This window comes from Oryctolagus cuniculus, chromosome 6, assembly GCF_964237555.1.
Source record: "Oryctolagus cuniculus chromosome 6, mOryCun1.1, whole genome shotgun sequence".
Classification (NCBI taxonomy): Eukaryota; Metazoa; Chordata; class Mammalia; order Lagomorpha; family Leporidae; genus Oryctolagus; species Oryctolagus cuniculus.
In genome coordinates this window covers 146,893,569-146,907,218 of record NC_091437.1, presented here as the reverse complement: position 1 = coordinate 146,907,218, position 13,650 = coordinate 146,893,569, and the positions used below count along the sequence as shown (strand labels likewise).

Genomic DNA, 13,650 nt, shown 5'->3' with positions numbered 1-13,650 from the left:
GGAAGCTGGTTTGAAATATGTGGTTAGGACAGAAAAGGCCTTTCAAGGATGAAACCTTGAAGTTAAGACCTGAAGGTTGGGAAGCCAGGAGAAAGGAACAACTCTGCAAAGATCTGAGGTGTGGCATGTGTAATCATAGTCCTCTTCCATCAGATGAAGTTAGGGCTAAGTGAAGTCAAGCAATTTGCTCATTGTTAAATTCTAACCACCGTAAAAGTAGACATCACAGGCCAAATTCATGACTAACATGGCTCTCACCATTATACCACACCATCCTGCTGATCCACAGGAAAAGGAATATGAAAGAGGGCCATACATTCACTCATGTAATTGGGCTCCACAGCTGCCTAGTCTCACAGAACTGTAAATTTTGACTAGCTTTACCATCTATGCACAGGGATGGATAGGTGATATTATGAAGGCTCAGGTCTCCTTTAAAAACAAAACCAGGAAAAATGGAAATATTCTTAACTTTTATCTAAATAAATGGTTCTATAACACATTAGATATTTTTCACTAAGTTATGCTGAAATAACAAACTACTCCAAATTACATATTTGTCAAATTAAAATTTTATTTCTTGCTTATCTTATATGTTGACAATGCTTTGGTTGCTTCTCTGTTCATTCCATGGTTAAGGATGAAACAATGAGTCCTTTAGAACAGTCTTGTCTTGTGGCTAATGGAAAGGAGAAACAGCAGAACTATGTGACAGCCTCTAAATGCCCTACAAAGAAGAACCCCACACAAGCAAAAATGGCCTGACTAAAACCAGTACCATGGCCAAGTATGGCATCAATAAACTAGAAATGGCTAGGGACAGTTAATCTTCTCTTACAGAGCTGGACTTCCAGAAGAAAAATGTAAACTCTGCTCTACCATGAATTTGGGGATACAGTGCTTAGCAAGCCCATTGGCTTCAACTCACAATGGATCAAGGGTCTAAACTTAAGACCTGAAACTATCAAATTACTAGAAGACAATGAAGAGAAAACACTGCAAGCCATTTGTATAGGCAAGGACTTCTTGAATAAGACCTCAGAAACACATGCAATGAAAGCAAAAAAGACAAATGAGATTACATCATACTAAGAAGCTTCTGCAAAGCAAAGAAACACTCAATACAGTTAACAGGTAAGTGACAGAATGGGAAAAAGTATTTGCAAACTATATATCTGATTAAGGATTAATATCCAGAATATATAAGGAGGTTAATCATTTCAACAATAACAAAATGAGCAATCTAGTTAAAATGTGCTAATGAGATAAACAGGCACTTTTTGAAGGATGAGATGCAAATAACCAATAGGCACATGAAAAGATGCTTGAGAACGCTAACCATCAAGGAAATGCAAATAAAAACCATAATTGTGGTTTCACCTCACCATAGTTAGAATGGCTATCATTTAAAACTCCAAATATAACAAATGTCACTAGTTGGAATGTAAACTAGTACAATTATTATGGAAAGCAGAATGGAGATTCCTTAGAAATCTGAAAATGGATCTACCATATGACCTGGCCATTCCACTCCTGGAAATCTACCCAAATGATGTGAAATCAGCATAAGAAAAAGTAGTCTGTACCCCCAGGTTGATAGCAATTCAAGTCACAAAAGCTAAGATATGTAATTAGCCCAGATGTCCCCCAACTAATGACTGGTAAAGAAAATGCAACTATCTATTAATTTATGATGGACTATTACTCAGTCATAAAAGAATATTAAATCTTGACTTTTGCAACAAAATGGATGCAATTGGATATAATTATGCTTGGTGAAATAAACAAATGCAAAAAAAGAAAAATATCACTTGTTTGATTTGTGGCAGCTGATATGTGGAGTACAAAACTAATGTGTATGAATGAAATTGACATATTGAGATTGTTTATAACTTTTGTCTATACTCCTGAGAAACAATGGTCTATTTAATTTTTATTTGGCGGCTTTTTAATTAGTAGAGGATTAAGTTTGTGTTTCTAAAGTAAATTGAAATTATGTCATTGCAAAAATTAAAAGAAAGGGAGCTGGTCCTATTGTGTAGTTGGTTAAGACTGTACCTGCAGAACCTGCATTCCATATGGGCACTGGGGTTGTGTCCTGGCTGCTCCTTTTCTGATCCAGCTCCCTGCTGTAGCCTGGGAAAGCAGTAGAGAATGGCCCACGTGCTTGGGCCCCTTCACTTGCATGGGAGACCTGGAAGAAGCTCATGGCTCCTGGCTTTGGATTGGCCTAGCTCCAGCAGTTGCAGCCTCTCTGTGTCTGTAACTCTACCTCTCAAATAAATATATAAAATCTTAAAAAAAAGAAAATAATAAAGGAAGGAGTTAGAGGGTGGGAAGTATCATTATGTTCTTTTTTTTATATTTATATTATTTATTTGAAAGGCAGAGCTAGAGAGAGAGAGAGAAAGAGAGAGAGAAATGGAGAGAGAGAGAGAGAGTGGTATCTTCTAGCCACTGCTTCACTCCCCAAATGCTAAGAACAACTGGGTCTGAACAAGGCTGAATCCAGAAGCTGGGAATTTCTTCTGGGACTCCCACATTGGTACTGGGTCCCATGTACTTGGGCCGTCTTCCACTGTTTTCCCAGGTACATTAGCATGCAGCTAGATTGGAAGTAGAGCAGCCAAGACTTGAATAAGCACCAATATGGGATGCCAGACCTGCAAGTGGTTGCTTAACCCGCTGTACCACAACGCCAACTCTCATGTTCTTAAAATTGTCTATATATGAAATACGTGAAGTACATTCCGTTAATATAAATTATTAATTAATCCAAACATTGATACTGGCAATAACAACTCCTGTACTTACCTGAAGTGGCAATCAAATAATTGTATTTTGTTTTGTTTTGTTTTAAAGAATTAGGGTAAGAGGCAGGTTTTTTTTTTTAAGATTTTATTAATTTATTTGAAAGGTAGAGTTACAGACAGAGAGAGGGACAGACAGAGAGGAAGATTTTCCATCTACTGATTCACTCCCTAAATGGACAATGGCCAGAGCTGGCCAATCCAAAGCCAAGAGCCAGGAGCTTCTTTAGAGTCCCCCATGTGGGTGCTCAAGCACTTGGGCCATTTTCCACTGCTTCCCTAGGCCATATCAGAGAGCTGGATGAGAAGAGGAGCAGCCTGGACATGAATTGGCCCCCATATGGAATGCTGGCGCCGCAGGCAGAGGCTTAGCCTACTATGCTGCACTGGCCCCATATGTCTGCCTATGTCACAGCCTGATATGTTAAGCATAACCACAGATAAGATGTGTGAGATTCATTATGTCCCAGATATTCCCAGTGTTTGACATCCTAATCTGCCCTCACCACACACACAACAGTATTTTTGATAAGGTATTAACATTCCTATTTTACAAGTGAAGATACTAAGATCTGAAAGTAGCCCCTTAGCCAAGGTCATGTAGATAGGGTTAGGCAAAGCTAGGGCACAGTCCAAGATTATGTTGATTCTGGTCTTCAGCTAGTTAGTAAAACATCAGAAGATGTATTAAAAATAGCAAGATTTTCCCACGTTACTCTTTCAAGAACTAATATAAGCATTTGGACAAAGGTAATCACAGGCAGGACCTTCATTATCAGGTTACAGTATTCATTCAAACTCTGTTCTTGAGAGGAACTGCCCTAAAAATATTAAAGTAAAAAGCCAAGTTTCTTGTTCTGTAGACAATATGCCTTATGTCATCCATCTAAAACACATTTCACAGCTCTTTTCACAAGTTTAGGACACATAAATTTTTTTTCAGATTTTCCAATTTTGTACTCTTCTGATGACAAAACATGTTACAGTTATTTTCCAAGAACTAGTAACATTCTCTGGTTAAGCTGTACTGGAAAGAGAAGGGCTCTTTTGGTAACATCTGTGCAGTTCATGGAAAGCAAAGCAGTCTTAAGCATTGAGCCCATATGTTTACTTACCAGTTGGTTTTTTTCTGCATCTGGAAAAAGATTGAGGGCATAGAATTCCTGACCTCAAAATGATGTAGGATGCAAGGAACCTGTGCTGATCACAGATTACTGATAACTGTGTTGAAACAAACCAGGAACAATGGCAGAGAAAATTCTTGGCAAAGACTAGGTGAGTCTGTAGCCTATCTGAGAATAAGTTCCACTATTAGAGATACTTCAAAAATGTAATCTATCCTCAAGTTTTATATTTTCCTTCATATTCCATGATGCACACAACCCCAGTCTTTTCCCCCTATTGGAAGAGCACCAAAATTCTCAGGTTCTTTCCTCTACTTCTATGTAAGCATAGAATATGACTTGAGAAACTCATTCCCTGGGGGCAAAATGACTTAAATAAGATTCAAGATGATCCTCATCTAAGATTTTTGTTTAGCAAAGAAGGCACCTGATACTGTAGAATCATCAGCTAAAGAATTAAGCAATGTGTTGGCCGGCGCCACGGCTCAATAGGCTAATCCTCCGCCTAGCAGTGCCGGCACACTGGGTTCTAGTCCCAGTCGGGGCACCGGATTCTGTCCTGGTTGCCCCTCTTCCAGGCCAGCTCTCTGCTGTGGCCCGGTAGTGCAGTGGAGGTTGGCCCAAGTGCTTGGGCCCTGCACCCACTGGGAGACCAGGAGAAGCACCTGGCTCCTGCCTTCGGATCAGCGCGGTGCGCCGGCCGCTGTGCGCCGGCCGCAGCGGCCATTGGAGGGTGAACCAACGGCAAAGGAAGACCTTTCTCTCTGTCTCTCTCTCCCTGTCCACTCTGCCTGTAAAAGAAAAAAGAAGAAGAATTAAGCAATGTGATCAGTAGCATCACTGATCTCTAATAGATCTAAAATAAAATCTTAGTTATGTCATATGGCCTCATCCAATCTACTGTACACTCTGCTACCTCATGAAGGGTTTGTGATGGTTAGCATCAAACTTAAAAAATGAAAGGAAATATTAAAGGAATCTTTGAACAAGTAGAACATTTCAGAATATCTGCCCTGTAGTTAAAGCTTGAAATTCCCTTCTTATTTTTCCTTGCACTTATCCCAAGAATGAATTTCAAATGCTGACTGATTCATGGTGTCTTCCCTAACATCTGCTAAAGTCTGCTCATTCCCCCTGTTCCTATATACATTTTTTTTCTAGTGCAACAATTTCTTTAAATATCTATCAACTTATTTGTGAGGTCATGAAAGACAGGAATCAAATAGCTTTCATTTCTAAACCATGCCTCACTTAAAGAAAGTGCTTAACAAACACTTGGAGAATGATGAGAGGGTATGCACCAGAAAGAAGCACAAAGTCTCATCTGTCCTTGCTGTCAAATGTGGTTTTGAATGACTCACCAATATTTAACATTTGTGATATTTCATGTGAAAGTGTATAGACGCTCTATTGTTGGGGGAATAAAGTGTGATACTGGTCACTGGGTTTGGTAATCCATAGAAAACTCAATAAGCTTCATGTCAGATGAACCTTACATCATCACCTTTAGTCATTCTTTGAAGAAAACAATATATTTTATTTTTAGATTTAGGGATAGAGAAGTTACTTTAAATACATCATGTTGACTCCCTCCCCCAAAAACCTAAAACCAAAAACAGACTTCAAAACTTCTATACAGATAGCATCCAGAAACTGAGAAACAAATATCAAAACAATAATAGATTAGAAAATCATACACCTTTTGCAAGATATTCATTTTCCCCAAAGCATGTAAGACTTCCACAAAGTAATGGGGTTTCCACAAAGAAACAAGAATACCAATCACTTCTCCCAAAATAGTCTACTCCCTATAGATGTGATATTTGCTCTCCTCATAAACCCAGTCTGCTTCATTTATTAATTTTAATAGTTTGAATATTGTGGGTATTTGATGTTTCTACCTTTCTGGGAGCTCTGCACTGTGTCAACTAAGCCAGACCTACAGTTTCCAGATTTTCTGCATGTTTCAGGGTTAGAGTTTGCCAATAGAGAACTCTGCAGGAGATTTAGAAGGCTGAAACATGACAATTATCTCTTACACTTGAAAGGTAGATGTTGGCTATCTCACCTTCTTCACATTGGGCAGGTTCCAGAACTGAAACTTGCCCAGCTTTCCCAAATCCTGGACCAGTTCCTAAGGGGCTTTCTGGTGAAAAATCCCAGCTCTTGAACTTGGTGACTGGTTGTAGATAAGAGAGCGGTGTTGGTTCCAATCTTTCTCATGGGTTCTCCCCATTCCATCATCTCAGGTTTCAGTTAGTTTTTCCATGCCCAATATCCATCTTCTCTCCTAACTTAAGGTCAAGTGACTTCAGGCTTCAGTTCCTGAAGTAGGAGCACATCTTACTTAGCCATAAACTACTTAACCAGCTCCCATTATTGTATAAGCTCAAACCTTTCTAACTCATCACAGTGGTTCTCTCCTAATAGAGCCCTGACAGATGCATCTACCTCAATCCTAAATCAGAATGACTGGTCATAACAGTCCAATGATTGGAATCTAAGATAATAAAGATAAAATAGGAACTCATATTTATATTATATCATTATTGACAAAACAATTTCACAAGAATTGTTTCATCCTAAGGCTCAACAAATCCTCCATAACATTTAAAACTTTTCTTGAGAGGTTAAAAAAGTGTGATTTCCAAGGTTGAAGTGAATTACTTCAGATTTCAAAGCTAACCTATACCAGCACAAAGATCAAACACTGAGCAAAGTTTGCATTCTGACTGAGAATGCCTCCTCACCAGTTGTTTTTATAAGAGCAAGTATATCACATGGTACTGTTATAAAACTTGAAGGAAATTACAAAGGTAAAGTATGCATCTTAAGTATAGTAATGAATCAATGAGTATTACTTTTATCTGATGCAGGAATATTAATGGCAAAAAGAAGCTAATGCATGGTTTAAATTAATCAGCAAAGACATATTTTAAATAAGTGAAAACTAAAAGAAAGCAGAGAGGGGTTTACTTACTTGCCATGTCACCATGGGGAAACTGTTTAATTTCTATAATCCTCATTTTCAGCATCTATAAATGATAACCATGGCTATCAACCCTCACCATTACAATTGTCAAGAATACATTCCCACTCTTTTTCTTCTTTCTAATTTTGCTCTCATATCCTTTCACATGCAGTAATTATTGACATTCTTTTCATTTCCTTCTGGAGCTCAAATTCAGAGCTGTCAAAATGACATTTCAACAATGACATCAAAGGCAGAGCTGTCAAAATGACATTTCAACAATGACATTTCAGTACTTTTGTCTTCTATTACTATACCTCCACATGCAATTATTATTTCTGTTAGTTCTCATAACAATGCTGATGATAGACATCATGATTTAAAAAAGTGCTTCATTTACCCCATAGCCATTTAACTTGGCCAACTTCATCCCTTGGAATATGGCCCAAAACACAGGAATTCTTCCAACTCCACTGGAGCATAAGAGCTCTCAGGGACTACCAATAGAACCCAACCCCTCCTTCTATCCCCTTGCTTCCAGTCAGTGAACCTGTTACATTGGGCCATCTTTTATTTTGACATTTAAAGTTTCTTTTTCTTTTTAAATGAATTCCATTTTTGCTCTGTGCTGTATAAAATCTTCTATTTTCAATAGGTTTCCTTTTGTCAATCACACACCTCGAAATATTCTCTTCAGCTTTCACTTTATTTCCTTTCATCTTCTTATTCATAAATCTCAAAGGCTGTTTCATATTAGTTATTTTTAAAGTATAATCCAGTCCACTTCCTTTGTCGATGTATTTTCAGTGTAGTCAGCAGCTGACTCCACCATTTCTTATGAGGACAGCTTTTTTTTTTTCTAACACAAATGTATACATGCACTTGGAGAGATTTCTAAGACTATGTCACTGAACCTGTTTGCCACTATCTCACTAACACATTTGGGGAAATTTTGGATACTGTGTGAGTTGGTTTAAAAATAACAGAAATAAGTAATGTGCTCAAATTAGATTAAAATATAGTTATTCATAGCCCTCTGTCTCCTAGTAGATTTGTTTGGTCAGAAAACAGTCATTAAAATTATGTCATTCACTTTGCTAGGCACTAGTTGTTGTTAATAGAACAAAACATAGTCTTTTCCCTGATAATATTTTTGGCCAATGTCAATGACTAGGAATAAACAATAACCAAATATATGAACATCTTATCCTTTTATAGGATGGACTGCATTATGTGGGAAAAAAAAAAACACAAGATTTTAGGGGTTAAAACAACAAAGATTGTATTTGTCACTCCCATTAAGGGTCCTTGGGGATTTGGCTGGAAATATAATCTCCATCACTGCCAAGGAATATTTCTTATCTCTAGCAGAAGGAAAGATAAAATGGTGAATCACAGTGTGGCTCTAAAATTCCTTCCAAAACTGACTTACATCTCTTCTGTTCACATTTTATTGGCCAATGAAAACCACAGGGCCACCTTAAATGACAAGGGAGTGGAAGTAGTAAGAGAAATGCTATCCTACCCACACCCAAAGAAGTGAAAAGCTATGAAGGGCTCTAAGGAGCTACCAAGAAGGGAGGGTATCCTAAACCAGGCAATAGAGTACTTTGAACATATGTAACAGAAAACTGGAATCCAAGCTCTCTGAAAGAATAAGAAAATTAATTTCTCCACATAAGAAGTCTAGTAGTAGAGCAGACTCCAATGTGACTTAATTGCTAAGCAGCATTACCCATGACTCAGATTAATCTCATCTTCCATATCTACCATCTTCAGAAGCCTGAATTCACCTTCAGACTGGCTTTTTTCATGCTTTCAAAAGAGATTCTGCTCTTCCTGGATAATACATCCAGGCTACAAAATGCGTAAACAAAGAAAATAATAGAATAATCTCTTCCAGTATGTCCTTAGAAGAAAGAAACCTGTAAGATCCTATACTTCTCCTCAAGTGTCATTGGCTGTGACTGGACCTTATGTTTGTAAAGGAAAATGGGATTGGTCTGATCGAGGAATGCATTACACCCTGAATTCTGGATGCCTGCAATGCCTTTCATGACTACTTGATAAAGTCACACATGAGTACATAACTGAGTGACAATGACATGTCTTCTGAGCTGTCTTCCACAGGCCCCTCTATAACCTTTATTTTTATGTTATGTCCTTAATTCATAACTAAGGGATATTGGTTTTCCGAAGCTTCATTAACCAAATACTACAAATTGAGTGACTTAAACAATATAAAAGGTATTATATCACAGTTTTGGGTGCTGGAAGTCCAAAACCAAGGTGTCAGTAGGATAGGTTCATTCTTGAGGGCTCAGGGTGAATGATCTGCTAGGATATGTTGATATTGACATGCAATTTGATTTGAAAATGGGTGATTACAGATGTAATTAGTATCCTTAAAATGGCATCCTTATCACTTCTCGGCCTTTTGGCTAAGATCAAGTGTTAAATGGTGTCCTTAAAATGACTGAAATTTGGGCACAGGTGTACATACAAGGAGAACGTCATTTGAACATAAAGACAGCTATCTACAAGCCAAGAAGAAAACTGGAATCTTTTAATTGAAATAGCAATAATAACCATTATTGTTTATTGAGCTCATTATGCATGCTAGTAAAAGCATATGAAGCATTCTATCAGGCTTCATATAAGCCTCTCAAAAAAATCTGAATTATTGTTACTAGTATTACTATTGTACAAATAAGGCTGAGACTCAACTAGGTAAGTTTTAGCCCCAAGACACTGACTAGCAAGGGACATGTTCGGAATATAGTCAGAATCTGTCTGATTTCAAAGTCCATACTCTTAAAATTATACCACCCCAAATGAAAAGCTGCCATCTTTTAAAGTTTTTCCTACTCTCCAATCTCCTTTCTAAATGATCATATATTTTGATTAAGTGCATCTTTTATAATGCCTTTTGGAACTTTCAACTGGGCAAACTAGCAATGCTGTAGGAATAGTGGTTTTGATGGAAAAATCATAATTCTTCAAAATTTATTATTATATAAAATATACAAAATATGAATAAACCAACTAAATATATAAGACATTAAATATTGGCTATATATAAAAATTCCAAATAAAATATTTTTAAATTGTTGAATAAGAAATGACCTGACTTTGTTAGTATATTTTGTATTGTTTATGATTGATATGGCACTCTGTATTTGATTATCTATTGCTGTGCGATAAATTATCCCCAAAATCAGCTACTTCAAAAGCAATATACAATTGTTATATCACAATTTCTGTGAGTTAGAAATCCAGGCTTAGCAAAGTCCCTAATTCAAGGTCTCCCAGGAGGTGGCAGTTAAGCTATCAATTATAACTAGCTTCATCTGAAATATTGGTCATGGGAAGATCCACTTATAAGCTATCACAAAAATTTGTCAGCAGAATTAGTTTCTGAAATATTCTTGGTCCTAGGGTCTCTGTTCCTTCCTTGCTGTTGGAGCAAAGTCACCCTCAATGATTTGCAAGGTGTTCCAAAGCAAGTGGTCAGGGGCCGATGCTGTGGTGCAGAGGGTTAAAGTACTGCTCTGCAGTGCCAGCATCCCATATGGGTGCCAGTTCAAGACCCGGCTGCTCCACTTCCAATCAACCTCTCTGCTATGGCCTGGGAAAGCAGTAGAAGATGGCCCAGGTCCTTGGGCCCCTGCACCCACGTGGGAGATCTGGAAGAATCTGGCTCCTGGCTTCAGATCAGTGCAGCTCGGCCATTGCGATTATTTGGGGAGTGAACGATCGGATGGAAGGCCTCTCTCTCTCTGCCTCTCCTCTTTCTGTGTAACTTTGACTTTCAAATAAATAAATAAATCTTTAAAAAACAAACAAACAAAAAGCAAGTGGTCAAGAAAAAAATTGAAGGTATCCAAGATGGAAATCAGTGTTTTTGTAACCTAATCTCAAATATGTCATCTCATCCTGTCTGCTACACTCTATGCCTGAGTAGTGAGTCAGTAAGTCCAGCCCACCTTCTAGGAGAGGGGGTAGGTAAGGTGTAGGGAGGTTAGGATCCTTGATGGTCATCTTAAAGGCAGCCTGTCACCATGGGTCTACAACATCCATGATCAAAACCCCTTAGAAAAACTTCTCAAATTCTTTATAGTCTCTCCGCTGTCAAAAACTTTGTTCAGTCAAGTGAGCGACAGATTTGAAAGCATTTTTATATGTACTCAAAAATGTATAATAGTTATACTTACATTCAAAGATTCTAATATAATCATGGATCACTTAATAACAAGGCTGAATTGTTCTAAGAGATTTCTTCATTATAAGAACGTCAGAAAATGCACCTACACAAGCTAAGGTGGTTATAACATCACTAGACCAGATAATCAAGGTCATTATGCAGTATATGTCTGTACTTGCATTCTTTTATTGACAAACAACATTGAAAATTTTGTGCTATTGCAAATAAACTTTATTTCCAAACATTTTTTACATTTAAAAAAGATATAATTTAATTTGTAGAATACACACAAACTGCGCAACCAAGAATAGATATTAATAAATGGGCACAGCAGACATAAACAGACACATGGATTCAATGTACAAGATGGTACATATTCGTGGCTGATCTTGGAACTCACTCACAAAGAACCCCTCCTTGCCTTTTCTACACAGCTAGGCACATTGTGGTCTAGGTCCCACAGGCCTTGGGTACCTAGGATCTGAAATGCTTCAGTAACCCCAGGGCCTCTCATTGTGGTCAGGAGCACTTATTTGAGCATGTTCTACATAGGACTTTTCAAACTTTAATACGCATATGAATCCCCCAGGCATCTTACTGAAACTGAGATTCTAAGTAAATCCAGAATGTATTTTTAACAAGCTTCTAGGTAATGCTAATAATGATGAGTAGCAACTTTCTATACAACATAGTTGAACACTATGGAAAACAGATTACTCATCACTTTGATTTCACTGGGGGCAGTTGAATATTGCTAGACTCCACTCCTTAATGCTGCAATTTGAGGGTTTAATTGAAAGTGTGGTTCTTCCACCCTGAGACTCAGGTTGTTTTTACTGGTGCTGTGTTCCTATCCCCCTAGTTCTGTGGGCTTTCACAACCTGCAACTTTATTCAGCTATGCCCTCCCATACCACCAACCAATCTGCTTGATACTCTGTGTGCCTGAATAGGAATAGGAATGCCCAGCTTCCTTACTTCAAGGTGATGGGACTGTGAGGTGTGTATGTGTTTGTTTATCCTTGCTTATCCTTGCTTATGCTTTGGAACTCTCAAATCAGGTGGAGCCTGGGGCATCACTATACACTTCTGCCTGCTTCACCTCTTCCTTTTCTCTCCCCACTCATGTAGGATTTTCCTGAGGGCTTCCAGTCAAATCCCATGCATACAGAACCTTACCTGAGGTTCACAATAGAGAGAACACTTACTACTTGAGGTAATTGATTAGGACACACACTGGCCTCTGCCTTTCCTCCCAAGGGCAGAGGAAATCCACATTTCTGGGACACCTATGACTGGTGCATTTTTTGGAAGCTTTGGGCTCGAAAACCAATGTGTTTAAATATACTTCATGGCAAGAAGTTTAGGATCCAAACAGATTGCAGTTTGCATCCTGGTCTCTTAGGCCAAATGTTATTGACAGGAGTGTCAAAGAATCACATCCTCAAGTATAATCTTAGAGAAGAAAATGTAGCACAGGTGCAAAATTATTGTAGAGTCATCCAAATCACCTTTGCTAACGAGTCCTAATTCTTTCAGGGAATGATCCTGACTTGCTGTGTCTTCCAGCCTTTGCAGTCTGGACTACAATGTGGGAACAAAAACGGTGAGTTGCTGAAGGCATTAACAACTTTATCTAAAGGAGTTGAATTTCACTTTAAGGACAAAGCAACAAGTCCTTAAGCACACTGACAGATATTTTGTGTTCAAATTTTCTTTACAATGGATTCTTAAAAAAAAAAAAAAACTGTGCTGGAAAAGAAACTATAAATAGCTTCATGAGCCTTATATAAGAGAATAACATCTCATTATTCTAGTATGAGTTTGTTCCAACTGGTAGATAATTCAAAGCAACTGTTACTTCCCTAATGCCTTCTTACTTTTAAATAAAAATAGATAAAATTCAACTTTAGTTCACTGAAATGTGTGTATTTTTCTCTTTTATTTCCCACTCTGGTTCTCTGATTCATTAGGTTTCACCAAAAAGTTCAAACAGATGAGGATCATGATAACTGAACATTAGTAATAGACAGTAACAGACTGAGAATGAGAGCTTTGATGGAAGGACACTTCCTTCTTCGAGTAAACAGCTTTGGAGCCACTCTGTTCCTGCTCCAGGTTTTAATAATAGTAGTTCAGTTGGGTGTTTCTCTCTGCAGTTAATCAAAGCTCCTTTCCAGCAAGACCGAGCTTAGCTTTTCTGCATTTAAACTGCAGCTGTTTTTCATATTGGTGGCGTTCCAGAAAGGATCCGCTGTCTGCGGGCCCCATGAGAAGGTGGGCAGAGTATGAGAAAGTTCTGTGCTCCACCATTTCCTGCCTCTTCTGTTCTGGGAACACTCAAGACACAGTGATAAGTAGTTTTGTTCTTAAGAAAATTGGTTCCTCCTAGCTTTTCCTTGGTCGAAGCAGTTTAAACACTCAGCCACCACCTTTTTGGCTATTCATTTCTCCTGAGGGAAACGATTGCAAAGATTTTCTGTGATATGTTGGCTATTCTTGTAACAGTGTGAGGCAGGGTATGACAGAAGTCAGTGGCTTC

At 38.1% G+C, this 13,650-nt stretch overlaps 1 long non-coding RNA gene across 1 annotated transcript in view; it reads left to right on the top strand.

The window, feature by feature from the left end:
* The window catches only part of LOC138849974 (uncharacterized), a 70,347-nt gene that overhangs the window by 51,730 nt on the left and 4,967 nt on the right, over positions 1-13,650 (top strand). The window contains exon 3 of the long non-coding RNA XR_011389313.1: positions 12,648-12,714. This is a non-coding gene — a long non-coding RNA (uncharacterized lncRNA). The remainder of the gene's footprint in view (positions 1-12,647; positions 12,715-13,650) is intronic.